The sequence below is a fragment of the Apteryx mantelli genome, chromosome 32 (assembly GCF_036417845.1).
Source record: "Apteryx mantelli isolate bAptMan1 chromosome 32, bAptMan1.hap1, whole genome shotgun sequence".
NCBI classification, from domain to species: domain Eukaryota; kingdom Metazoa; phylum Chordata; class Aves; order Apterygiformes; family Apterygidae; genus Apteryx; species Apteryx mantelli.
The window spans coordinates 1,126,473-1,154,010 of NC_090009.1; the positions used below are offsets into that span (position 1 = coordinate 1,126,473).

The following is a 27,538-nucleotide window of genomic DNA, read 5'->3' on the forward strand; positions in this document are numbered from 1 at the left end:
AGAAAAGCAGCAGCCTGGCTAGAGACAATGAAGGAACCCAATAGAGAAGGAGAAGACCCCAGATCTAACTATGACTATTGGTCTGAACTATCACTTGAGGGGTGGTGAACTTGGATTGTAAGGGTATAATTGCGCAGGGCTGTCCTTGTGCGGGGTCCCTCTGTGGAGGCACCCAGCTCGAGCTGTAATTACCACATGTGTGTCATTAAATTTTATTTCTCTCCAATCTGACTTCAAAATTCTGCCTCAGCAGGAACCTAGGGGCGGAGCCTGTTATGGTGGCCAGCAAGCCTCATTTTCCATAACAGTTTGGCAACCCAGATGGGACCCTAGGCAACCACCGTCGGGGCCTCTCATCTCCAAACGATCATCTGGCACCATTGGGTGAGTTCACCTGGGATCTCTGCCAACGGGAAGCCCCGAGAGGGTGAGTCTTAAATTCCCGCCTAAATTCTAACTTCTGGTTTGGTAACAAAGTGCACTGTAAGGGGCACGCAGGCTGATCAGCGTAAGGCATACCAGGTACTACATTTCAGGGAGAGTGGGTTGGAGTCCCACCCCCAGGGTTAGAGAAGGTTCGAGTCCCATCTCACTCTGGGGTTTGAGAGGGTTCGAGTCCCATCTCACTCCGGCCGGAAGGGGGAGTGCGCAGCCTGATCAGCCTAAGGTGCACCGCAAGACTAACTTAGAGTCCCCATGACTAGTGTGAGTGTGGATACCGGTACTGTGACTAGTGTGAGTGCGTGTGACCTGGGAACAGAAGGGGGCACCTGTCGGCAGACAGAGCTGCCCACTGCGAAGGGACAGCAGTCCTGGCAGTCAAAGACTTGGGTGGTGAGTGTGGTTCCCAGAGAGAGAGAGAGAGAGAGAGTGTGATCATGCCGGCTGCAGGGGGTAATGAAAATCTAAATTCTGGTGTTGCTGGGGGGGGGAAAAAAAGGTGTATTATAAGGAAGTGCGCTGCCTGATCAGCATAAGACGCACTTTTCAGGAACTCAATATGAGAAATAAGTTTGGCATAGAAAAAGGGACGCCCTTAGCCGAAATTTTGCAGAACTAGAGTAAGATTGATGGTACCAAGAATGTCGAGCAAGTGAAGGGCTAACAGGACTGAAAAGGTCTGCCAGCTAAGGAGTCTGCATGGACCCGCAGGGAGGGAGGAAGCGATACGGAGGTGTTGTGGTCTTGCCTTGCTAGCAGGGTCCTTCCGAACAGACAAACAGCCCTGTTGTTATGAAACTCGCAGAAGTCAGCGAAAGCAGTATTTGCCCAGAGTCCCAGCCGTATAAAAAAGGAGACTTGGATACTAAAGACTGTCTCAAAATTATTATGAGTCCACAAATTAATGAAATTAGAGAAGTTGGGGATTGAGTAATGAGTGTGGTCGGGTCAAGCTGTCTACATGAAGATGGTGGCGAGACAAACGAGGCGAAGGAGGAAGCGATGTGAAGACATTGCAGTCCACCTCCCTGTTTCGCAAGGAGCAAAAGACCATGATCACAGAACTTAACTCTGACCAATGATACCCTTCAGCTCATTACACCCCATTTTAATATTATCTCGCACCGCCCCTCCTAATTAGCATATCAGGAAGAGGCGGGAAACAAATAATAAAGCAAAAAAAAGGCCAGTGAGAAGCGGCTGTATGAATATGCAACTATGCATGAATCAGCATGGATGACATTTGCCCAGAGTCCCAGCCAGGTATAAAAAAAGGGTCACCGAGCAGGAGAGTTTGAGCAGGGACGGGAACGTGACCTGACCATCCTCTACAGCTGGACTGTGAGTATTTCCCCCCCTCCCCTTTTCCTGGGATGCTGGGTTAAGGTAACTCCTTGCGAGGTTGAGAGCCCTCTCATTAAGAGAGTGAGCCAAAAGGCTGGCCAGTAGTAACTCCTCAAGGCTGAGCGCCCTCTCACTAAGAGAGTGAACAAGAAAGCTTGCAAGTAGGGATAAGCAGTGCTTTCAGTTACTAGCGCAGTAACTGACTATTTCAGGTTATCCTTTCTAAATCAGTAATTGCATTGTTTTGCGTTATCCTTGTGAATCAATAATCGATGATTTCGGGCTATCCTTTCGGGCTATCCTTTCTAAATTAGTAATCGCATTATTTTAATGGATGTTACTAATCTAAGAGCTTGCGTGTGGAAGTAAACATAGTTTTTTATTATATTACTGTCTCAGTTGTTACTATCAAACTGTCGTAGCGTGACAAAGAACCTAAGAAAAAAAAAGGTTGATCCAACTATGTCAGGAGGATTGGCCGTTCCTGACAAAGGCTGGTAACCTGGCGGAACGATGGCCGCCGCAGGGAACCTTTGATCATCAGGAGTTAACTTTCCTGCGTCACCATTCGCAGGATCGGTTCCCCAGGCAAATGGATTATTGGTATGTATGGGACAGTTGGGCATTTGCTAGACGAAAAGAGGCACCTAGAAAAGAAAGAAATTTTTTTTCTCAGAATGCTGAAAGTAATGCAGCTGCTAAAATGCTTGTAGAAACTGCTCCACCCTATGCGCTATCCTCTGTTTCAACTTCTCTCTACCCCCCCCCTTGCCTTCCACCTCTGCCTTTCAAACTGTGTCGTTCCTGTGCCAGGAGTGCCCCCGCCAGGTCCGGACGGGTGGCTACAATGCGAATTTACTGACCCTGGGGACAGCCCCAAGATTATATTGCATGGAGTCAACAAACTCCCAGGCTTAGGGGAGATCCCGAGAAAGTGTTACAAATTGTACGAGGAATGCTGCGGGCGTCTGATCCTACCTGGGAGGAGGTGAAAATGCTCCTTGAAGCCTTGTTCACTCACTCAATTCTGGATGCAAACCATCCTTGGGCAGAACAGGGGGGTGCTCTGGCTGCTTGAATGGCCTGGCTGATTGTGGACCCCAGGTGGAATTATAATGTAGAGGCAGATTACCGGTGGTTGCAATTAGCCAGACAAGGCTTAGAAGAAGCTGTACGTTTGGCAGGCCAAAAGAGTGCGACTTGGTCTAAAATAAGGGAGTGTCAGCAACAACCTGAGGAACAGCCCTCAGCTTTCCTTTCTAGACTATTTTAACAAATCCAAATGTTTGGGGGGGGGGGATAGACCCAGAAGCCGAGGCTAACAGGCCTCTACTGGTTTCCACATTTGTAGATCAAACGGCCTCGGACATTAAAAAGTATTTTTCTAAACATGTTCCTGACTGGCCAGGGAAGTCTATGGACAAAATAGTACGTTTAGCCACATTTGTATATAACGGTTGAGATGAAGAGAAGGTGAAAGAAAAGAGACAACAAAAGAAAGAGGAAGTGAGTGTGTTAGCAGCTGTGTTAAGAGCCAGGTTGAAAGAAACTAGGGGAAGGGGGTGAATAAGGGCCAGAGGAGATAGACAGAATCAAAGTGAACATATTGTACGCTTAGGAGTTAATGATTATTGCCATTCTTGTGGGGAACAAGGGCACTGGAAGCGGGAATGCCCAGTGAAGCCCCGTGTGCCCAGGAATGGAGGGGACAGCAGGAGACAGTCGAGTACTGGGAATGACACCAGGCAATTCCCAGCCAGTGCACAATGACAGGAGATGGGAGACCCAGCAAATACTGTGGGAATTGGGGTGAATTCATGGATATAGATTTGGATTTCAGGGGGCAGATAATGGCAAATATAGAAGGTCAAGAGATTTCCTTCTTAGTGGATACTGGAGCTACCCTTTCGCTTCTGAATTTTGAGCTTTAGAGGATGTAAGTCATCAGCTAAAATAGCAATACAGGGAGTAATGGGAAAATGCAAACGGACATTAACTAAGCCCTTATTGCTCACTCTTGGAGGTAAAGGAGTGTGGGGATGTTTCGTAATTTCCATGGATTCACTCTTTTGCCTTTTAGGGAGAGATCTCTTACAAGCCTTGGACACTCAGATCTGCTTACAGCTGGAAGGGAAGAAATTAATAATAATGGGCTCATGTGTTCTGGCTGAGACACCAGAACCAGAGTCAACTAATCTGCAACTTCGGACAGGTTTAGAATCAGTTCCTGGAAAGTTATGGAGCTCTTCAGGAATGGATGTTGGACTATTGAAATCAGCTAGTGCAGTCTCCATCAAAACAAAGAGGGGATTACCTCCCGTGGTTAAACAATACCCTATCCCAAAGGATGCAGAGAAGAGTATCCAAAAGCAAATTGATCACTATTTAAAGTTGGGTATCCTCAGAGTTTGTGAATCCCCATACAACACTCTAATTCTGCCAGTGAAAAAGAATAGGCAGGATTCTGATGGCGATCCAGAGTATCGGTTTGTACAAGACCTAAGAGTTATAAACCAACATGCAATTGCTCCACATCCAGTAGTTCCTGACATGTCAACTATATTAGTACAGATACCCCACTGGGCACCTTATTTTACCGTGATTGATTTACCGGCAGCCTTTTTTAGTATAGCGGTAGCTGAGGACAGCCAAGATCTTTTTCCCTTCACTTGGAAGGGACAGCAATTGACCTGGACTAGGCTACCACAGGGATTTACTGGGTCTCTGACTATTTTTTTGCGTATACTTATAAATGATCTTGCAGATATCGAACTTCCAGGATGTTCAGTGTTAATACAATATGTGGATGATTTGTATTAGCAAGTAAAGATTAAGAGACATGTTTGACATGTTTCTCTATGTAATGCTCTTGCAGAGAAAGGGCATTGAGCATCTCCGTTCAAGCTCCAGCTGTGTCAACAAGAGGTAGAATATTTGGGGTTCATCTTGAAGGAAGGGCACAGATTAATTGATCCCAAAGGAGTAAAGACAATTCTTGATATGCCCTGTCCTAGAACAAAAAAGCAGCTCAGTGGATTTTTAGGAGCTGTAGGATTTTGCCGACCATGGATTCTCGGGTTGGGAGCACTTACCAAACCTGTGGTGCAGGCAACAAAGAAGGAGGAGACAGAGCCTTTGACCTGGCATCCAGGAAAAGAGAAAGCTTTCACATCTGTAAAAAGGGCATTGGTCTCAGCCCCGGCTCTAGGACCACCAGATTATAGTAAGCCGTTTGAATGATTTGTTCCTGAATGACAGGGAGTAGCAAGTGGAGTACTCGGTCAAAAACTAGGTCCTCACCGTAGGCCAGTGGCCTACTACTCCACCCAGCTAGATGCAGTAACCAAAGGCACTCCAGGATGCATCAGAGCGATAGCAGCTACAGCAGCCCTTATTGAAAAAACATGACCTGTAGTTTTGGGTCACCCAGTGACTGCCTATGTGCCACATGAGGTAGAACTGTTATTGAAACAATATGCTACTCAAGCACTGTCCCCACAGAGAGCTCACGGCTATGAACTAATAATACTCCACGCAGATAATGTGACCTTAAAGAGCTGCTGCAACATCTTAAATCCAGCAACACTATTGCCCCTACCTGAAGATGGAGAGCCTCATCATTCCTGTGAACAGGTGGTTGTCAGCTCGAGCAAGCCCCGGGAGCATCTCCAAGATGAACCTTTGGGAAATGTAGACTTAGTTCTGTTTACAGATGGATCAGCCTATGATTTGGATGGAAAACACCATTCAGGTTATGCTGTCAGCAGCCTCTGTGGTACTTGAGGCTAATCCCTTATCTCTGTCTGTAAGCGCTCAAGGGGCAGAACTAATAGCATTAACCCAAGCAGTGAAGAGAGGTAAGGACCTGCATATTAGCAGGGATGCTTAGTAAAAACAAAGGGAGGACTGTTAGAGAATATTGGATTTAAGCGGTCTAGAGTTGATCGCTCAGCATAACTTGCTTAGCGTTAGTAGCTAAATTTGCTGAAGCCTTAGGCTGCAAGCTGTGACCTTTCTCCTAGATACGTTGAACTTTTAGCTAGATAAGTAAAAGGGGGCCCCAGAGCTGGTTAAAACCGGAGAGATGAAGAAGTTACACGGACAGCAGGAGTAGCAATCTTGAAGCTAAGAAAAGCAGCAGTCTGGCTAGAGACAATGAAGGACCCCAATGGAGAAGGGGAAGACCCCAGATCTAAATATGACTATTGGTCTGAATTATTGCTTGAGGGGTGGTGAACTTGGTTTGTAAGGGTATAATTGCCCAGGGCTGTCCTTGTGCGGGGTCCATCTGTGGAGGCCCCCACCTTGAGCTGTAATTACTGCACACGTGTCATTAAATTTTATTTCTCTCCAATCTGACTTTGAACTTCTGCGTCAGCGGGAACCTAGGGTTGGAGCCTGTTATGGTGGCCGGCAAGCCTCATTTTCCATAACAAGCAGATGGTCCAGGAGCCGCTGCTCTAGTTCTTCCTGATGGTGATACCATGCCTTTCTATTGTCCCCTCAAGAGGTTATCACGCCGGCATCTGTAAGTTGCTATTGGAATGTTGCCTCTTGTTGACCACGACAGATGCCGTTAATCTACAAGACCATCCAGCTTCCCATGTAAATACATGGATTTGGCTCGCACAAACATCCGCTAACCTCTCTGCTTTCTGTATTGCAGGAGGACAATCAGTGGATGATGTCTTTACTACGTGTCACATAGGTGTACCAGCTCCACTCGCGGTATTACAGACTTATATATTAAAAAAAAAAAAAAAAAGATTTCTGTTACTCCCATGAATTTATACAATTTGGGTATTGTTTCCCAAAAGATGACACCTTGGACTTACTCTTTTCCTATAGCTAACATATCTAAAGCAGATATTTGCTTGCGTTTTGTAAATGCTGCCCCTGTTCTGCGGCATGTAACCAATATACAGTTAATTTGTAATGACACTATAAATGTTGCCTATGCGTCTGCTCACCTTATACCACCATTAGGGTGGTTCCTTCCCTGTGGCACTACAGCATATACATGTGTGCCGGCCAATGCCAGAGGTGGCCCATGAGAGCCCATGCGAGGTGGTGGAGTTGCTCTTTATGTGAGAGAGCAACTGGAATGTATTGAGCTGTGCCTAGGGGTGGATGAAGAGTGAGTTGAGAGCTTCTGGGTAAGGATTCAAGGAGAGGGTAGCATGGGTGACACTGTTGTGGGTGTTTGCTACAGGCCACCTGATCAGGAAGAGGAAGTCGATGAGGCCTTCTACAGACAGCTGGAAGTAGCCTCACGATCACAGGCCCTGGTTCTCGTGGGGGACTTCAGGCACCCTCATATCTGCTGGAGAGACAACACAGCTAGGCACAAACAGTGCAGGAGGTTCCTGCAGAGCACTGATGATCACTTTTTGACACAGGTGGTGGAGGAGCCAAGAAGGAGAGGTGTGCTGCTGGACCTCATAGTAACAAAGAAAGAAGGACTGGTTGATGATGTGAAGGTTGGGGGCAGCCTTGGCTGCAGTGACCATGAGATGGTGGAGTTCAGGATCCCGGGAGGAGGAGGCAGGGCACTAAGTAGGATGGCAACCCTTGACTTCAGGAGAGCAAAGTTTGGCCTCTTCAGGGACCTACTTGGAGGAATCCCATGGGTTAGGGCCCTAGAAGGAAGGGGCGTTCAAGAGAGATGGTTAATATTCAAGCATCACTTCCTCCAAGCTCAAGAGCGGTGCATCCCTATGAGTAGGAAGTCAAGCAAAGGAGGCAGGAGACTTGCATGGATGAGCAAGGAGCTCCTGGCAAAACTCAACCAGAAGAAGGAAGTATACAGAAAGTGGAAAGGGGGACAGGCCACTTGGGAGGAATATAGGAATGTTGTCAGAGGATGCAGGGATGCGAGGAGGAAGGCTAAGGCCCATTTGGAATTAAATGTGGCAAGAGATGTCAAGGACAACAAGAAGGGCTTCTTCAAATACATCAGTAGCAAGAGGAAGACTAGGGTAAATGTGGGCCCACTGCTGAATGGGGTGGGTGTCCTGGTGACGAAGGATGCAGAGAAGGCAGAGTTACTGAATGCCTTCTTTGCTTCAGTCTTTCCTGCTCAGGCCAGCCCTCAGGAACCCCAGACCCTGGAGACAAGAGAGAAAGTCTGGAGAGAGGAAGACTTTCCCTTGGTTGAGCAGCATCAGGTTAGAGCTCATTTAAGCAAACTTGACATCCACAAATCCATGGGCCCTGATGGGATGCACCTACAAGTGCTGAGGGAGTTGGCAGACGTTATTGCTAAGCCACTCTCCATCATCTTTGAAAGGTCATGGAGAAGAGGAGAGGTGCCTGAAGCCTGGAAGAAAGCCAATGTCACCCCAGTCTTCAAAAAGGGCAAGAAGGAGGACCCAGGGAACTACAGGCCAGTCAGCCTCACCTCCATCCCTGCAAAGGTGATGGAGCAGCTCATCCTGGAGGCCATCTCCAAGCATGGGGAGGACAAGAAAGTGATCAGGAGTCTTTAGCATGGCTTCACCAAGGGGAAGGGGCAATCCTGCTTAACCAAGCTGATGATAGCCTTCTATGATGGAATGACTGGCTGGGTAGATGAGGGGAGAGCAGTGGCTGTTGTCTGCCTTGACTTCTGCAAGGCTTTCGACACTGTCTCCCATAACATCCTCCTAGGGAAGCTGAGGAAGAGAGGGCTAGATGAGTGGACAGCGAGGTGGATTGAGACCTGGCTGAATGGCAGAGCTCCGAGGGTTGTGCTCAGCGGTGCAGAGTCTAGTTGGAGGACTGTAGCTAGCGGTGTCCTCCAGGGGTCAGGACTGGGCCCAGTCTTGTTCAACTTCTTCCTCAATGACCTGGATGAAGGCACAGAGGGCACCCTCAGCAAGTTTGCCGATGATAAAAAAATGGGCGGAGTGGCCGATAAACCGGAGGGCTGCGCTGCCATTCAGAGAGCCCTGGAGAGGCTGGAGAACTGGGTGCAGAGGAACCTCCTGAAGTTCAACAAAGGCAAGTGCAGGCTGCTGCACCTAGGGAGCAAGAAGGCCATGCAGCAGGACAGGTTGGGGTTGGGAGTTGAGGTGCTGGAAAGCAGCTGTGCGGAGAAGGACGTGGGAGTGCTGGTGGACACCAAGTTAAGCATGAGGCAGCAATGTGCCCTTGTGGCCAAGAAGGCCAATGGTATCCTGGGCTGCATCAGGAAGAGTGTTGCCAGCAGGTCGAGGGAGGTGATTCTCCCCCTCTCCTCAGCCCTGCTGAGGCCACATCTGGAGTACTGCGTCCAGTTCTGGGCTCCCCAGTACAAGAGGGATGTGGCACTACTGGAGCAAGTCCAGCGAAGGGCTACAAAGATGATTAGGGGACTGGAGCATCTCTCTTATGAGGAAAGACTGCGAGAGCTCGGCCTGTTTAGCTTGGAGAAGAGAAGGCTGAGAGGAGATCTTATCAACGTGTACAAGTATCTGAAGGGAGGGTGTCGAGAGGATGGGACCAGACTCTTTTCAGTGGTGCCGAGCGACAGGACGCGAGGCAACGGGCACAAAGTGAAACACAGACACTTCCATCTGAACATGGGGAAATACTTTTTCACTGTGAGGGTGACAGAGCCCTGGAAGAGGTTGCCCAGAGAGGTTGTGGAGTCTCCTTCTCTGGAGATATTCAAAACATGCCTGGACGCGATCTTGTACAATGTACTCTAGGTGAACCTGCTTGAGCAGGGGCTTTGGACTAGATGATCTCCAGAGGTCCCTTCTAACCTCAGCGATTCTGTGATTCTATGCACTGTAGGTCGTGTTACTTTAAGCATCCTTCCCTTTATGACAGAGCAGCGAAGGACACCGCGGCATATCCTAGATGCCACCTGTAACCTCCATGTAATTTTATTTTCCCATGCAGAAGCCTTAGGCCTATTGCTAAGCCTCGCTGGGATCCCAGGGGTGGTGGTGCATAATTGTAAACAGTTAGAGCATGTTGCCTGTGCTTTAGCTCAAGGCTTAAATTGGACATCTAGAGCCATTGCCTCTCTTTGTAAATTCCCTTGCCCTTATACCCCATGACTGGAATGGCCTGTAACTAGCTTTCCATGGCGGGGGTGGAGTGTACGGGAAAGTGCAGAAGAATGTCAAGGAGACAGACGATGGGAGCTGGCCAGACCGTTCCATGGGAAAAGGAGCATCAACAGGGCATGTTGACCCACAGCCACGTAGCTGGGCTTGCGCAGCGTGGCGCTGCACCTGGGCTTTGACTCGAGATTAGCGATGAGCTCAATGTGCTTCCTGCACATGTGTATAGTACACAAAACCCACGTATAGTGTCCCCCCTCGGCGTTCCTCGCCATGGACCAACGCTTGGCGGTGCCAGAGACTCTCCCGGTCCATTATTGCCTCGACTGGGAAATGGCTGGGGAACCGTCACTCAGACGCAGAGGTAACACATGCTCAGTATTGACTTTAGTGTGCCTTGTGTTTGTGTATCTGTCCCTGCCGGGAGTGCAGGTGTCGCCCCCGCTGGACCCTTACAAGTACTACTGGCTGCAAGACGCGATTATAAGTCCCTGTAGTGGTTGGTGACCATCCCAGGAGAGTTTCCCACCAATGATTTTTTTTTGTGTGTCCTTTATTACTCCTTCAAGTACACGATGCATTTCTTTTGTATCATGGTGGACAGTAATTAGAGGGTTTTGTCCATTATTTTGTATATGTTTTAACAATTGATATAAATCATCATGTTGTAGTAGTTTCTTTACCAAAGTAAGATTCATTCCAATGGGACTAGGCAATAAATCTTCACTTAATGCATAATTTCATCGTAACAGTTGATAAGACGTAACAAGGGCTGAATAATTAGAATCGCATCCATACTTGTAGTGAAGTTACAAACACAAACAATTGAGTGATTCCTGGGATCTACAGGAATGCTATCTGCTAACATAAAATCACAGAGGGTTCTCAAACAAATACATCCTTTTCCAATATATACAAGTACAGTTCCAGGGGTTCCATTGGGATGTATTTCAAAATGACAATATTTTGTTCAGGGTCAAGACAAATGCTTTGAGCTCTGATATTGTTACTCTCACAAATAACTCTTGTTTAAGATTTTCAAACTTTTTTGGCATCCATAGGACATACCGGGTCAGCCGTTCATCCCCCATCCAACAGGTTGGTCTTAGCTGGGGTATAGGTCCCTGGAATGGCTGAATGTCTCCCAAAGAGAATTTCTGCTGGTGATAGTCCTGTGGGCTGTCATGGAGCATTTTGAACATCCCATTGAGTCAAGTTCAATGCCTCAATGCTTAAGTGTCGGGGTTGCTCTCTGCAAGGACAAGAGGGGAAAAAGAAATAAGGGAGAGGTTTTGGGGGGGGTCACAGCACCCTCAGCTGCACCCAGCCCTGCAGGGCCCAGTGCGGCATCGCAGTCCCGCATCGGTTCAATCCCACCTCCCAGAGCCAGGGCAGCAGGCAAAAGCCCCCGAGGGGAACCAGTTGGAGCGTCCGGCAGCCCCGCACCGGGTGCCGTCCTGGAAGGGCACTGGGCCAGGGCCCCCGCTCCCCTCCCAGCACAAGCCCTTACCTGTTCCGGAACTGCTGGATTCCCCGTCGTGGGCTGCAAGAGAGGAGCGGCAGTGAGCGCGGGCCCTGTGCTAAGGGGACCGTGGACCCCGCGCTGTCTGTGGGGAGAGCCGGGCCGGGGCAGAGCCCCCCGGCCAGGACCCAGCCCTGGAGCCACCTTACGGCCGCCAGGAGCAGAGGGCAGCGCCCGAGCGCCTCAGCCTCCAGCGGCGGGACAGGAACCCTTCACCGGCCCCGCGGCCGGGGTAAAAGCTGCAGGCTCGGGAGAGGGGCAACAAGGGCAGTCGGGGCCCGGGAAACGCCAGCGCCACAGCTGCTAGAAACCAGAGACCGAAGCCCGCCCCGCTGCTGGGCCCCATCTGGCACGCAGCTGCCCCCCGGTACTCACCTGTGGCCGGCTTGTACCCATTCTCCCTCCTCCCTGCGGGAAGAAAGAGGCATCAGCCAAAGCGGCAGTTCGCACCCAGGCTCTGCTCCGCCCGCGGGGGCCCCTCCTCGCGCCCCCTTCTCCTCCCGGCCGCCAGCAGCCCCCCGAGGCCCGGCCTTCCCCCCCCCCCCGACGCACCGGCCCCAGCGCCTTACCCGATCTCCTCTTCCGCAACGTAAACCCGGCGACGGCGGCAACGACGACGAGCGCAGCGACAACTACCCCGTTGTTGATCGGCAGCAGGTTGCTCTGGGGCTCTGGAAGAGAACGGGGCCCCGTCACCTCGGGTGGCCCAGGGGTCCCCCTTGCTTGCCATCGGCCCGCCGCTCCTCAGCAGCAGCACCAGCGCCACCGCCAGCGCCGGCACCAGCACCAGCGCCAGTATCGGCCCCGGCCCCATCGCTCGCCCCGGCTCCGACTCCACCACTCGGCTCCGACTCGGCCGCGCGCGCCGCGTTTCCCCGCGCCACGCCCCGCCGTGCCCCGCCCCCGCGCGTCCATTGGCTGCCCTCCGGACCGCCCGCCAATGGCGACCGGCGCCGTCTCGGTCGTCACCGGGCGCCAGGCAGATCCCACCGAGGCAGGTTGGGAGAAGCGAAAGCGAAAGGCGCGAGCGGTGAGGCGAAGGGGGGAGGGGGAGCCCGGCCCGGCCCTCCCCGCACCGCCATGTCCCCCCGGCACCATAACGGCGCCCCGGAGTCCCTGCGCTGCCTTAGACCCCACGCCGGGACCCCCCTCCGGAATCACCCCAGTCCCTGGGCTCCCCCCACACCCCCAATACCCCCCTGGACCCCACCCCCGACCCCTTCTCAGGGCCCTCCCCAGGCCCTGGGCTCCCCACGGACCCCAAACAGCCCCCTGGACCCCCCCCCCCCGGATCCCTTCCCAGCTCCTGAGTGCCCCCCCAGGCCCATCCTCAAACCAACGCCAGCCCCTGTTCCCCCCCCAGGACCCCTGCCAGGGAGCCCCCCAGTTCCTGAGCACCCTCCCAAGGCCCCCCAAACCCCTTGGACCCCCCCCCCACACTATGGGACCCCCCAGGACCCCCCCAACTCCTGAAGGGGCCCCCCAAGGCTCCACACACCCCCTTGCCCCCTCCCCACGACCCCTGGGAACCCCCCCGGGACCCCCCCCTACCCCTCCAGCTCTCCCCAGCCCCCCAACATCGCCTTGGAACCCCCAGGACCCTCCCTGGACCCCCCTAAATCCTGAGGGGGCCCCTCAAGGCTCCCCACACCCCCTGGCTCCCTCCTCACAACCCCTCCGACTCCCAGGGATGTCCCCACAGCCCTGGCCCCTGTCTTGTCCCCCTCCCCCAGGGTGCCCCGCTGTGGACCCAGGTGTCCTGCCCCTGCCTAGGTCACCCCTGGGGACCCAGGTGTCCTCCCCCCCAGACGTCACTCGCATCGGGGCAGCTCTCGCGCCGGTGCATGATGTCACTCGAGTCGGGGCAGCTCTCGCACCAGTGCACAATTGTTAAAGAAGTTCCTTCACCCTCGGTTTCCCGAAGCAGAGTCTCAGATGCTGAGTATCGCAAACTGGTTTACTGGAAGTGGTGCAGCGTCAAATAACAGCTCGAGCTGGGTGCCTCCGCAGAGGGACCCCAAACAAGGACAGCCCTGGGCAATTATACCCTTGCAATACAAGTTCCTCACCCCTCATGCAAGAGGTTGGACCAATGGTCATATTTAGATCTGGGGTCTTCCCCTTCTCCATTGGGTTCCTTCATTGTCTCTAGGCAGGCTGCTGCTTTTCTTATTTGCAAGGTTGCAGCTTCTGCCCTTGGTTGTAACTTCTTCATCTTCCCAGCTTGAACCAGCTCTGGGGCCCTCTTTCACTTACCTAGGTAATATCTAGGAGAAAGTTCACAGCTTGCAGCCTAAGGCTTCAGCAAATTTAGCTACTAACGCTAAGCAGAATCACAGAATCACAGAATCGCTGAGGTTGGAAGGGACCTCTGGAGATCATCTAGTCCAAAGCCCCTGCTCAAGCAGGTTCACCTAGAGTACATTGTACAAGATCGCGTCCAGGCATGTTTTGAATATCTCCAGAGAAGGAGACTCCACAACCTCTCTGGGCAACCTCTTCCAGGGCTCTGTCACCCTCACAGTGAAAAAGTATTTCCCCATGTTCAGATGGAAGTGTCTGTGTTTCACTTTGTGCCCGTTGCCTCACGTCCTGTCGCTCGGCACCACTGAAAAGAGTCTGGTCCCATCCTCTTGACACCCTCCCTTCAGATACTTGTACACGTTGATAAGATCTCCTCTCAGCCTTCTCTTCTCCAAGCTAAACAGGCCCAGCTCTCGCAGTCTTTCCTCATAAGCGAGATGCTCCAGTCCCCTAATCATCTTTGTAGCCCTTCGCTGGACTTGCTCCAGTAGTGCCACATCCCTCTTGTACTGGGGAGCCCAGAACTGGACGCAGTACTCCAGATGTGGCCTCAGCAGGGCTGAGGAGAGGGGGAGAATCACCTCCCTCGACCTGCTGGCAACACTCTTCCTGATGCAGCCCAGGATACCATTGGCCTTCTTGGCCACAAGGGCACATTGCTGCCTCGTGCTTAACTTGGTGTCCACCAGCACTCCCACGTCCTTCTCCACACAGCTGCTTTCCAGCAGATCAGCCCCCAACCCCAACCCATCCTGCTGCATGGCCTTATTGCTCCCTAGCTGCAGCAGCCTGCACTTGCCTTTGTTGAACTTCAGGAGGCTCCTCTGCGCCCAGCTCTCCAGCCTCTCCACAGCTCTCTGAATGGCAGCACAGCCTTCTGGGGTCTCAGCCACTCCTCCCAGTTTGCGATCAGCAGCAAACTTGCTGAGGGTGCACTCTGTGCCTTCATCCAGGTCATTGAGGAAGAAGTTGAAGAAGACTGGGCCCAGTCCTGACCCCTGGGGGACACCACTAGCTACAGGCCTCCAACTAGACTCTGTGCCACTGATCACAACCCTCGGAGCTCTGCCATTCAGCCAGGTCTCAATCCACCTCACTGTCCACTCATCTAGCCCTCTCTTCCTCAGCTTCCCTAGGAGGATGTTGTGGGAGACAGTGCCAAAAGCCTTGCTGAAGTCAAGGTAGACAACAGCCACTGCTCTCCCCTCATCTACCCAGCCAGTCATTCCATTATAGAAGGCTATCAGTTTGGTTAGGCATGATTTCCCCTGGAGGAAGTTATGCTGAGCAATCAACTCTAGGCAGCTTCACTCCAATATTCTCTAACAGCTGGGATATAAGTCGCTGGTACGGCTGAATGTCTCCCAAAGAGAATTTCTGCTGTTTGTTAGTCCTATGGGCTGCCACGGAGCGTTTCAAACATCCCATAGGCATGCTTTTGAGGAAGGGATCAACGTGTTGTGGCAGCTAGGGTAACAATTGGATTAGCAGATGGAGCAGGACCGGATGTTGTAGAAATAATGCGTCAGATGAAAACCCACTTATTAAGGGGGGCTTCAAGTGCCTTAAAGCCGTTACTGCTTGGCACAGTAATGCCTGCAACTGGGACAGTGGGGGCTTTGGTAAACAACACAAGGGCTTTGACACTTGTTGGATAACCAGATACTAAGCAAGTGAGAGCAGTTTGGAATTCCTAGGTGAGACAACTGGCACGGAGCTACTAAGTTGAGTGGAAAGGTAACAAGGCAGCAGATGTGGGCTGATTTGCTGCAGGCAGGGGTATTACGTGAAGAGATAAATGGTCTTTCTACTGCTGACTTATTCAAGAGGTGGCGGCAGTTACCTGCCGATCAGTAATACTGAACACAGCCTGCTGCCCTCCCTGCTCCAGCCACAGTGTGGAAACTGCCAGCCAAGAGACAACGAGGGGGAGATGGGACCCCCGCAATATGAGCATCTGTTGCGGCTTACCATCGGGGGGACCGTTGTCCTTAGGTACCCCTGCGAATTCGCTGGTGCTCTGGAGGAGAAATTGCTGTGCTCACTTTAGTAGATACTGGAGCAGAAGCTACTGTACTACATAGTGAGGTAGCTCCGGGGAAGGCCACTATCCATATATGTGGGTTAGGAGGATCGGCCACCCCAGCGATACAGGCTGTAGTTACGATAGCAATTGACAACTGCCCCCACCGCCCCATTTTTGGCCACGGTTTTATTAGCACCGGTTCACGAGCACATCTTGGGGATTGACATGCTACTGGGCAGAGATATTCAGAGCCTGCAAGGATTGGTCTCCTCTGGAAAAAGTCCTGTGTTACCACAGTTGCGATCCATTACTTTGATTAGAGGGTATCCCAAATGGGACCCAGTGGATTTACCGGTTCCCCCCACTGTGGTGCAAGTGAAGCAATATAGAATTCCTGGTGGGGAAAAGAGATTCAGGAAACTATAGATGCTTTGTTGCATACTCAAATAACACGCCCTGCCCTGTCGGCTTTCGATAGTCCTATTTGGCCTGTTCGGAAGCCTGATGGCTCATGGCGTATGACTGTGGATTACAGGGAGCTAAATAAAATTGCCCCACCATTAGCAGCCATAGTACCTGACATGATAACTCTGCTGGAAGGCATAAAGAAACATCTGCAGGAATGGAAAGCTGTCACTGATTTGGCGAATGCATTCTTCTCCGTCGCTATCTCCCCGCAATCGCAAGATCAATTCGTGTTTACATGGAATAATAAGCAATATACATTTCAAGTCCTTCCTCAGGGCTGTAAACGTAGCCCCCCATTTGCCACCAGATGATCTCAGCTGATCTCCCTCCCCTCCTTCCAGAGTGTACCATCCGTCATTATATTGATGATATTTTGATAATGGGACCTTCTGAAGAACGAGTAGGTGAGCAGTTATCATTGCTGGTACAGACCCTACAGGAGTGGGGGTGTGCTGTAAACCCTAAGAAGGTCCAGGGGCCGGACATCAGCGTGCAATCCTTAGGGATAGTCTGGAGGGGACAGACGAAAGCTATCCCTGAGGAAGTGCGCAATACTATTCAACAGCACCCTGTTCCCACTGCTGTAAGACAACTACAAGCTTTTTGGGGCCTTTTGGGGTTCTGGCGGACCTTTATACCCCACTTAGCATATTGAATACAGCCACTACAGCGTTTGTCCAAAAGAAAGTAGCCAGTGGCGATGCACTAAAGAACAGCAGCAAGCCTTTGACCTGTGCAAGGAGGCGGTGGACCAACATTGCGAACTATTCACTCCGTCTGAGGGACAACCTTTCGAGCTGGAGGTAACGGTCATGGGGGATACGGTGTCTTGGGGGCTGTGGCAGCAATGTGCCCACACAAGGCGGGAACCTATAGGTTTCTGGTCCCATTCTCTGCAAGGGGCCACAGCAAATTATACACCTCTGGAGAAACAGCTTCTGGCTGTGGTGTGGCCTTTGCAGGATAGCGAACGAGTTATGGGAGGTGACCCGGTGACTGTATACACCCCCCTCCCCATTCAGGCATGGGTGACGCATGATACCGTCAGGGCCCACCTGGTTACCAACACGGGCCGCCACACAGTGGAAGATACATGATAAGGAACTCTGGGGGAGCCCCTTGTGGGAGAGGATTTGGGACACTGTGCAAGCTAAAGCTGTGTCTGTGCGACATGTTGATGCCCATCAGAAGCAGGAGATCCTCGAAACTCAGCATAATACAGCAGTCGACCAGATGGCAACACCCTCAGAGTTAAAGCAAGCTTGGCAAGCGCATGAACGATCAGGGCATCGTGGCCCCATCACAGCTCAGGCTTGGGATCTATCACCAGGCCATCCCATGTTAGTGCTACGTTGGTATAAGGCAGCATGCGTCAACTGTCCCGTTTGTATGAAGTCAACAAAAGTGCCTTTCACCAGCACATATGGTCACATCAAGGAAGGCGAACAACCCTTTGCAACCCAGCAAGTAGATTATGTAGGCCTGTTACCCCCTTCACAGGGACAAAAGTATATATTGACTGCTGCAGGCACTTATACAGGCCTTATGTATGCATATCCTACCTCCCATGCGAATCTATCCTCTCCTGTATGGGGCTTAGAGCAACTCGTGTACTTACGGTATACCAAAAGAAATACAGAGTGACCACAGCACCCACTTTGCAGGCCATGTAGTACAAGAATGGGCAAAGGACTTGGGGATCACCTGGCTCTTGCATATATTGTACCACCCTCCAGCTAGTGGATTAATAGAGAGAATGAATGGCCTGCTAAAAGAACAAATCCAAACACTTAGCACCACGCAAACGTCGGGGGGGGGGGGTGGGGTGGGTGAGCATGCTCCCACAAACGCTGTTTATGCTTAACAACAGGCGTGTTGGAATGCTTACTCCCTATGAGCGAGTAGAAGCCAAACCGACTCCAGCAACCCCTGCTCGGATATCCGTAATGGAAGGGGGATCGCGCCCCGCATACTTGCCTCCGGGGAGGTAGAATTCTATACATCTGAGCAACGTATGATTACTGAACAAAGAGTTATAAGCTTACACCTAAGCCTTGACTGCCCTTCACAGTGCATATGGCTGTTTACACCTCTGATACCTCTTCAAATAGCCCCACTCTCATTGACCTCTTCTCCAGATTTATCTTTCCAGGTATCCATATCCACGCCAGCGAACGTCTCACAGGGAGCACCGATACTGCAAGGAATTCTGATCCACAGTGCTGGAGTGCCTCAAGTTCAGCAAACACCCTCGACACACTCTTTAGCCAGTGTGTGGATACTAACTCCTCGAAAGGAGAAGCGGCCTGGTGCTGTTCTGGCATGTTAGAGAATATTGCACTGAAGTGGTCTAGAATTAATCGCTTAGCATAACTTGCTTAGCATTAGTAGCTAAATTTGCTGAAGCCTTAGGCCGCAAGCTGTAAACTTTCTCCTAGATATTACCTAGGTAAGTGAAAGAGGGTCCCGGAGCTGCTTCAAGCCGGGAAGATGAAGAAGTTACAACCGAGAGCAGAAGCTGCACACTTGCAAATAAGAAAAGCAGCAGCCTGCCTAGAGACAATGAAGGACCCCAATGGAGAAGGCGAAGACCCCAGATCTAACTATGACTATTGGTCTGAACCATCACTTGAGGGGTGGTGAACTTGGATTGTAAGGGTATAATTGCTCAGGGCTGTCCTTGTGCGGGGTCCCTCTGCGGAGGCCCCCAGCTCGAGCTGTAATTACCACATGTGTGTCATTAAATTTTATTTCTCTCCAATCTGACTTTGAACTTCTGCCTCAGCAGGAACCTAGGGTCAGAGCCTGTTATGGTGGCCAGCAAGCCTAATTTTCCATAACAGTTTGGCAACCCAGATGGGACCCTAGGCAACCACCGTCGGGGCCTCTCATCTCCAAACGATCATCTGGCACCATTGGGTGAGTTCACCTGGCATCTCTGGCAACGGGAAGCCCCGAGAGGGTGAGTCTTAAATTCCCGCCTAAATTCTAACTTCTGGTTTGGTAACAAAGTGCACAGTAAGGGGCACGCAGGCTGATCAGCGTAAGGCATACCAGGTACTACATTTCAGGGAGAGTGGGTTGGAGTCCCACCCCCAGGGTTTGAGAAGGTTCGAGTCCCATCTCACTCTGGGGTTTGAGAGGGTTCGAGTCCCATCTCACTCCGGCCGGAAGGGGGAGTGCGCAGCCTGATCAGCCTAAGGTGCACCGCAAGACTAACTTAGAGTCCCCATGACTAGCGTGAGTGTGGATACCGGTACTGTGACTAGTGTGAGTGCGTGTGACCTGGGAACCGAAGGGGGCACCCGTCGGCAGACAGAGCTGCCCACTGCGAAGGGACAGCAGTCCTGGCAGTCAAAGACTTGGGTGGTGAGTGCGGTTCCCAGAGAGAGAGAGAGAGAGAGAGAGAGTGTAATCATGCCAGCTGCAGGGGGTAATGAAAATCTAAATTCTGGTGTTGCTGGGGGGGGGGGGGGGGGGGGAAGGTGTATTATAAGGAAGTGCGCTGCCTGATCAGCATAACATGCACTTTTCAGGAACTCAATATGAGAAATAAGTTCGGCATAGAAAAAGGGACGCCCTTAGCTGAAATTTTGCAGAACTAGAGTAAGATTGATGGTACCAAGAATGTCGAGCAAGTGAAGGGTTAACAGGACTGAAAAAGTCTGCCAGCTAAGGAGTCTGCATGGACCCGCAGGGAGGGAGGAAGCCATATGGAGGTGTTGTGGTCTTGCCTTGCTAGCAGGCTCCTTCCGAACAGACAAACAGCCCTGTTGTTATGAAACTCGCAGGAGTCAGCGAAAGCAGTATTTGCCCAGAGTCCCAGCCGTATAAAAAAGGAGACTTGGATACTAAAGACTGTCTCAAAATTATTATTATGAGTCCACCAATTAATGAAATTAGAGAAGTTAGGGATTGAGTAATGAGTGTGGTCGGGTCAAGCTGTCTACATGAAGATGGTGGCGAGACAAACGAGGTGAAGGAGGAAGCGATGTGAAGACATTGCAGTCCACCTCCCTGTTTCGCAAGGAGCAAAAGACCATGATCACAGAACTTAACTCTGACCCACGATACCCTTCAGCTCTTTACACCCCATTTTAATATTATCTCGCACACCCCCTCCTAACTAGCATAGCAGGAAGAGGCAGGAAACGAATAATAAAGCAAAAAAAAGGCCAGTGAGAAGCGGCTCTATGAATATGCAACTATGCATGAATCAGCACAGATGACATTTGCCAGAGTCCCAGCCAGGTATAAAAAAAGGGTCACCGAGCAGGAGAGTTTGAGCAGGGACGGGAACGTGACCTGACCATCCTCTACAGCTGGACTGTGAGTATTTCCCCCCCTCCCCTTTTCCTGGGATGCTGGGTTAAGGTAACTCCTTGCGAGGTTGAGAGCCCTCTCATTAAGAGAGTGAGCCAAAAGGCTGGCCAGTAGTAACTCCTCAAGGCTGAGCGCCCTCTCACTAAGAGAGTGAACAAGAAAGCTTGCAAGTAGGGATAAGCAGTGCTTTCAGTTACTAGCGCAGTAACTGACTATTTCAGGTTATCCTTTCTAAATCAGTAATTGCATTGTTTTGCGTTATCCTTGTGAATCAATAATCGATGATTTCGGGCTATCCTTTCGGGCTATCCTTTCTAAATTAGTAATCGCATTATTTTAATGGATGTTACTAATCTAAGAGCTTGCGTGTGGAAGTAAACATAGTTTTTTATTATATTACTGTCTCAGTTGTTACTATCAAACTGTCGTAGCGTGACAAAGAACCTAAGAAAAAAAAAGGTTGATCCAACTATGTCAGGAGGATTGGCCGTTCCTGACAAAGGCTGGTAACCTGGCGGAACGATGGCCGCCGCAGGGAACCTTTGATCATCAGGAGTTAACTTTCCTGCGTCACCATTCGCAGGATCGGTTCCCCAGGCAAATGGATTATTGGTATGTATGGGACAGTTGGGCATTTGCTAGATGAAAAGAGGCACCTAGAAAAGAAAGAATTTTTTTTTCTCAGAATGCTGAAAGTAATGCAGCTGCTAAAATGCTTGTAGAAACTGCTCCACCCTATGCGCTACCCTCTGTTTCAACTTCTCTCTACCCCCCCCTTGCCTTCCACTGCTGCCTTTCAAACTGTGTCGTTCCTGTGCCAGGAGTGCCCCCGCCAGGTCCGGAAGGGTGGCTACAACGCGAATTTACCGACCCTGGGGACAGCCCCAAGATTATATTGCATGGAGACAACAAACTCCCAGGCTTAGGGGAGATCCCGAGAAAGTGTTACAAATTGTATGAGGAATGCTGCGGGCGTCTGATCCTACCTGGGGGGAGGTGAAAATGCTCCTTGAAGCCTTGTTCACTCCAGATGAAAAACACTCAATTCTGGATGCAAAACATCATTGGGCAGAACAGGGGGATGTTGTGGCTGCTCGAACAGCCTGGCAGGCTGTGGACCCCAGGTGGAATTATAATGTAGAGGCAGATTACAGGCAGCTGTAATTAGCCAGACAAGGCTTAGAAGAAGCTATACCTTTGGCAGGCCAAAAGACTGCGAATTGGTCTAAAATAAGGGAGTGTCAGCAACAACCTGAGGAACAGCCCTCAGCTTTCCTTTCTAGACTATTTTAACAAATCCGAATGTTTGGGGGGGGGGGATAGACCCAGAAGCCGAGGCTAACAGGCCTCTACTAGTTTCCACATTTGTAGATCAAACGGCCTTGGACATTAAAAAGTATTTTTCTAAACATGTTCCTGACTGGCCAGCGAAGTCTATGGACAAAATAGTACGTTTAGCCACATTTGTATATAACGGTCGAGATGAAGAGAAGGTGAAAGAAGAGACGACAAAAGAAAGAAGTGAGTGTGTTAGCAGCTGTGTTAAGAGCCAGGTTGAAAGAAACTAGAGGAAGGGGGTGAGTAAGGGCCAGAGGAGATAGATGGAATCAAAGCAAACATGTTGTACGCTTAGGAGTTAATGATTATTGTCATTCTTGCAGGGAACAAGGGCACTGGAAGCGGGAATGCCCAGTGAAGCCCCGCGTGCCCAGGAATGGAGGGGACAGCAGGAGACAGTCGAGTACTGGGAATGACAGCAGGCAATTCCCAGCCAGTGCACAATGACAGGAGATGGGAGACCCAGAAAATACTGTGGGAACTGGGGTGAATTCATGGATATAGATTTGGATTTCAGGGGGCAGATAATGGCAAATATAGAAGGTCAAGAGATTCCCTTCTTAGTGGATACTGGAGCTACCCTTTCCCTTCTGAATTTTGAGCCTAAAGGATGTAAGTCGTCAGCTAAAATAACAGTATAGGCAGTAATGGGAATATGCAAACAGACGTTAACTAAGCCCTTATTGCTCACTCTTGGAGGTAAAGGAGTGTGGGGACGTTTCATAATTTCCACGGATTCACCCTTTTGCCTTTTAGGGAGAGATCTCTTACAAGCCTTGGATACTCAGATCTGCTTACAGCTGGAAAAGATGAAATTAATAATAATGGGCTCATGTGTTCTGGCTGAGACACCTGAACCAGAGTCAACTAATCTGCAACTTTGGACAGGTTTCGAATCAGTTCCTGGAAAGTTATGGAGCTCTTCAGGAATGGATGTTGGACTATTGAAATCAGCTAGTGCAGTCTCCATCAAAACAAAGGAGGGATTACCTCCCGCGGTTAAACAATACCCTATCCCAAAGGAAGTAGAGAAGAGTATCCAAAAACAAATTGTTCGCTATTTAAAGTTGGGTATCCTCAGAGTTTGTGAATCCCCATACAACACTCTAATTCTGCCAGTGAAAAAGAATAGGCAGGATTCTGATGGCAATCCAGAGTATCGGTTTGTACAAGACCTAAGAATTATAAACCAACGTGTAATTGCTCCACATCCAGTAGTTCCTGACTCGTCAACTATATTATTACAGATACCCCACTGGGCAACTTATTTTACTGTGATTGATTTACCAGCAGCCTTTTTTAGTATAGCAGTAGCTGAGGACAGCCAAGATCTTTTTGCCTTCATTTGGAAGGGACAGCAATTGACTTGGACTAGGCTACCACAGGGATTTACTGGGTCTCTGACTATTTTTTTGGGTATACTTATAAATGATCTTGCGGATATTGAACTTCCAGGACATTCAGTGTTAATACAATATGTGGATGATTTGTATTAGCAAGTAAAGATTAAGAGACATGTTTGAAAGACACCCTTTCTCTATGTAACGCTCTTGCAGAGAAAGGGCATCGAGCATCTCCGTTCAAGCTCCAGCTGTGTCAGCAAGAGGTAGAATATTTGGGGTTCATCTTGAAGGAAGGGCACAGATTAATTGATCCCGAAGGAGTAAAGACAATTCTTGATATGCCCCGTCCTAGAACAAAAAAGCAACTCAGGGGATTTTTAGGAGCTGTAGGGTTTTGCCGACCATGGGTTCTCGGGTTGGGAGAATTTACCAGACCTTTGGTGCAGGCGACAAAGAAGGAGGAGACAGAGCCTTTGACCTGGCATCCAGGAAAAGAAAAAGCTTTCACATCTGTAAAAAGGGCATTGGTCTCAGCCCTGGCTCTAGGACCACCAGATTATAGTAAGCCGTTTGAATGATTTGTTCCTGAACGACAGGGAGTAGCAAGTGGAGTACTCCCTCAAAAACTAGGTCCTCACCGTAGGCCAGCGGCCTACTACTCCACCCAGCTAGATGCAGTAACCAAAGGCACTCCAGGATGCATCAGAGTGATAACAGCTACAGCAGCCCTTATTGAAAAAACACGACCTGTAGTTTTGGGTCACCTAATGACTGTGTATGTGCCACATGAGGTAGAACTGTTATTGAAACAATATGCTACTCAAGCAGTGTCCCCACAGAGAGCTCACGGCTATAAACTAATAATACTACATGGAGATAATGTGACCTCAAAGAGCTGCTGCAACATCTTGAAGCCAGCGACATTATTGCCCCTACCTGAAGATGGAGAGCCTCATCATTCCTGTGAACAGGTGGTTGTCAGCTCGAGCAAGCCCCGGGAGGATCTCCAAGATGAACCTTTGGGAAACCCAGACTTAGTTCTGTTTACAGATGGATCAGCCTATGATTTGGATGGAAAACACCATTCAGGTTATGCTGTCAGCAGCCTCTTTAATGTATTTGAGTCTAATCCCTTACCTCCGTCTGTAAGCGCTCAAGGGGCAGAACTAATAGCATTAACCCAAGCAGCGAAGATGGGTAAGGACCTGCATATTAGCAGTGATGCTTAATAAAAACAAAGGGAGGACTGTTAGAGAATATCAGACTGAAGCGGTCTAGAGTTGATTGCTCAGCATAACTTGCTTAGTGTTAGTAGCGAAATTTGCTGAAGCCTTAGGATGCAAGCTGTGAACTTTCTCCTAGCTATTACCTAGGTAAGTGAAAGAGGGCCCCGGAGCTGCTTCAAGCCGGGAAGATGAAGAAGTTACAACCGAGAGCAGAAGCTGCACCCTTGCAAATAAGAAAAGCAGCAGCCTGGCTAGAGACAATGAAGGAACCCAATGGAGAAGGGGAAGACCCCAGATCTAAATATGACTCTTGGTCCGAACTCTCGCATGAGGGGTGGGGAACTTGGATTGTAAGGGTATAATTGCCCAGGGCTGTCCTTGTGCGGGGTCCCTCTGTGGAGGCACCCAGCTTGAGTTGTAATTACCACATGTGTGTCATTAAATTTTATTTCTCTCCAATCTGACTTTGAACTTCTGCCTCAGCGGGAACCTAGGGTCGAAGCCTGTTATGGTGGCTGGCGAGCCTCATTTTCCATAACAAGCAGATGGTCCAGGAGCCACTGCTCTAGTTCTTCCTGATCGTGATACCATGCCTTTCTATTGTCCCCTCAAGAGGTTAGAACGCCGGCATCTGTAAGTTGCTGTTGGGATGTTGCCTCTTGTTGACCACGACAGATGCCGTTAATCTACAAGACCATCCAGCTTCCCATGTAAATGCATGGATTTGGCTCGCACAAAGATCCACTAACCTCTCTGCTTTCTGTATTGCAGGAGGACAATCAGTGGATGATGTCTTAACTACGTGTCACATAGGTGTACCAGCTCCACTCGTGGTATTACAGACTTATATATTAAAAAAAAAAAAAAGATTTCTGTTACCCCCATGAATTTATACAATTTGGGTATTGTTTCCCAAAAGATGACACCTTGGACTTACTCTTTTCATATAGCTAACATATCTAAAGCAGATATTTGCTTGCGCTTTGTAAATGCTGCCCCTGTTCTGCAGTATGTAACCAATACACAGTTAATTTGTAATGACACTATAAATGTTACCTATGCGTCTGCTCACCTTATACCACCATTAGGGTGGTTCCTTCCGTGTGGCACTACAGCATATACACATGTGCCAGCCAACGCCACAGGTGGCCCATGCACTGTAGGTCGTGTTACTTTAAGCTTCCTTCCCTTTATGATGGAGCGGCAAAGGACCCCGCAGCATATTTTCCGCATTCGTGACATTTGTAAGGCTTCTCTCCCATGTGGATCCACTGATGCACAATCAGGTTTGAGCTCTGGCCAAAACTTCTCCCGCACTCGCTGCATATGTACTTCTTCTCCCTGGTGGGGGTTCTGCACTGGGCTTTGGATTCCTTGAGGACTTTTACATTTCCGGCATGGGGGATGGATTGATCCACTTCCTTCCCTGCGTCGTTTCCTTCTGGTCTCCTCTCCCTCTCACGCGCTGCTTCCTGCTGAGCGCCCTCCACATCGCTCCATTCCCGTTTCACCGATACCATGCTGCACCCTTCCCCTCGCTCAGCACCTTCCCGGCTCGGGTCCGGCTCTGCCCTCGCCCTCCTCGTCACGCATCCTGCTGGGTTACAGACAAGAGAAATGGCTTTATTTCTGGAAGGGAAACAATGTCACGGTGTGTGGGGGGGTGGTAAACCAAAACACGCAGAGCGACGCATTGAGCTGCCTCACGTCTTCACTCTCAACACGGAGCACGCGACGGAGGACAGACCTGGGGAGCACGGGGAGATGGGGTGGCATGTCTCTAGGGGTGGGCTCCTTACCCGCCGGGGGGCTCCCGGAGCCTCCCCTTCTCGCGTGCCCTGGGCATCGGGCTCCGAGAGCTCTTCAGTCCGCTCCATGCTGCAGCCGAGCCCGCTCCGGGAGGGGAACCCCTGCTGCACGGGCTGAAATCAGCAGAGATCGCTGTAAGCGGGACCCGGGGACAGGGGGGACAGCTCGGGCGACCGAGCCAAGCCCGGGGGCGGCTCAGCGGCACCCGCGCAGCCGGCTAAGCGCCCGCGGTGCCGGGCGGGCTGCGAGCAGCGGCGCGGAGCCAGGCACGGCGGGACAGAGCCGCCCCCGCGGCGCCGGCGCTGCCTCTCCGGGGTCCCGGTGCTGCCCCTCCTTGGTTCCCGTGCAGCCCCCGGTGCTGCCTCTCCACCGCCCCGGTGCTGCCCCCGGCCTCCCCTCCGCGGCCCCCCGGTGCTGCCCCTCCGCCGCCCCGGTGCTGCCCCTCCACGGCCCCCGTGCAGCCCCCGGTGCTGCCTCTCCGCGCTCCCCGGTGCTGCCCCTCCGCCGCCCCTCGCTGCTGCCTCCGGCCTCCCCTCCACGGCCCCCGGGAGCCCCCGCGGTACCTGCGGCCGCGGCCCCCGCGCCGCCCGGGCAGCGCCGGGCTCGGCTCGGCTCGGCTCGGCTCAGGCCGCTCCAGGCGCGGCCGCTCGGCGCTGCTCCCGCCCCTTCCTGCGCGCCGGCCCGGCCCGACCCGACCCGGCCGCCCGGGCCCCAGCGCGGCCGCCCGGCTCTGTTGCAGCCCGGCTCGCGGCGCCGAGGCACAGGCAGGAGCCGCGGGGGCTGCGCGGAGCGAGCCGGCAAGGCGCTGGAGGAGCCGGCGGGAGGCCCTGCGGGCCGCGGGGCTTTCTCTGGAGGCACAAGCATCCTCCGGACCCCGGGAGCCAGGATGCGCCGCGCAGGCTGAGCAGGGGCTGCGCTGCAAGGGCTTTATGCCCCCCCTGTTTCTTCCCCTCGTTACCTGCTCAAGCAAATTTGGTGGGGCTGCAAGGCAGGGGCAGGAGCTGGCCGAGCAGGGGGATGGGACATAGTGCATGGGGGGAGCAGACCGACCCAGAGCAGGTGTAAAATCATGCCTTGGTGGGAGCAGGCCGAACAAGAGGCGCTCGTGCGTGTAGAGTCACAGCGGGTGGGAGGAGGCAGCACTAGGACACAGCCAGAGCAGAGCTGGGGGCAGAAGCGAGGCGCAGAAGCTTTGAGCAGCAGCATGTGGCGCTGCCACTGCAAGGAGGAATCCCTCCCTCTCTCCTTCTCGCTGGGCCAAATGAGTTGTTTGCTTGGTATGGCCCGTTAGCAGGGCTCACTGGATGTGCCGTGCTCGCGCAGCGCGCCACACCAGGCTGTGGCTCCTGGCCCCCGCAGCG

The 27,538-nt window shown here is 51.5% G+C and overlaps 1 long non-coding RNA gene across 2 annotated transcripts; it reads right to left on the bottom strand.

The window, feature by feature from the left end:
• Window positions 1-2,155: 2,155 nt before the first annotated feature.
• Window positions 2,156-25,561, bottom strand: LOC136994759 (uncharacterized). Of its 2 annotated transcripts, none has more exons than XR_010886663.1 (3): window positions 25,441-25,561; window positions 24,079-24,202; window positions 2,156-2,432 (listed from the first exon to the last, which is right to left on the bottom strand). It is a non-coding gene; the product is annotated as an uncharacterized lncRNA (long non-coding RNA). The 2 variants fall into 2 exon arrangements; XR_010886662.1 differs by lacking the exon at window positions 2,156-2,432 and adding an exon at window positions 20,841-21,117.
• Between the last annotated feature and the right edge of the window lie 1,977 nt (window positions 25,562-27,538).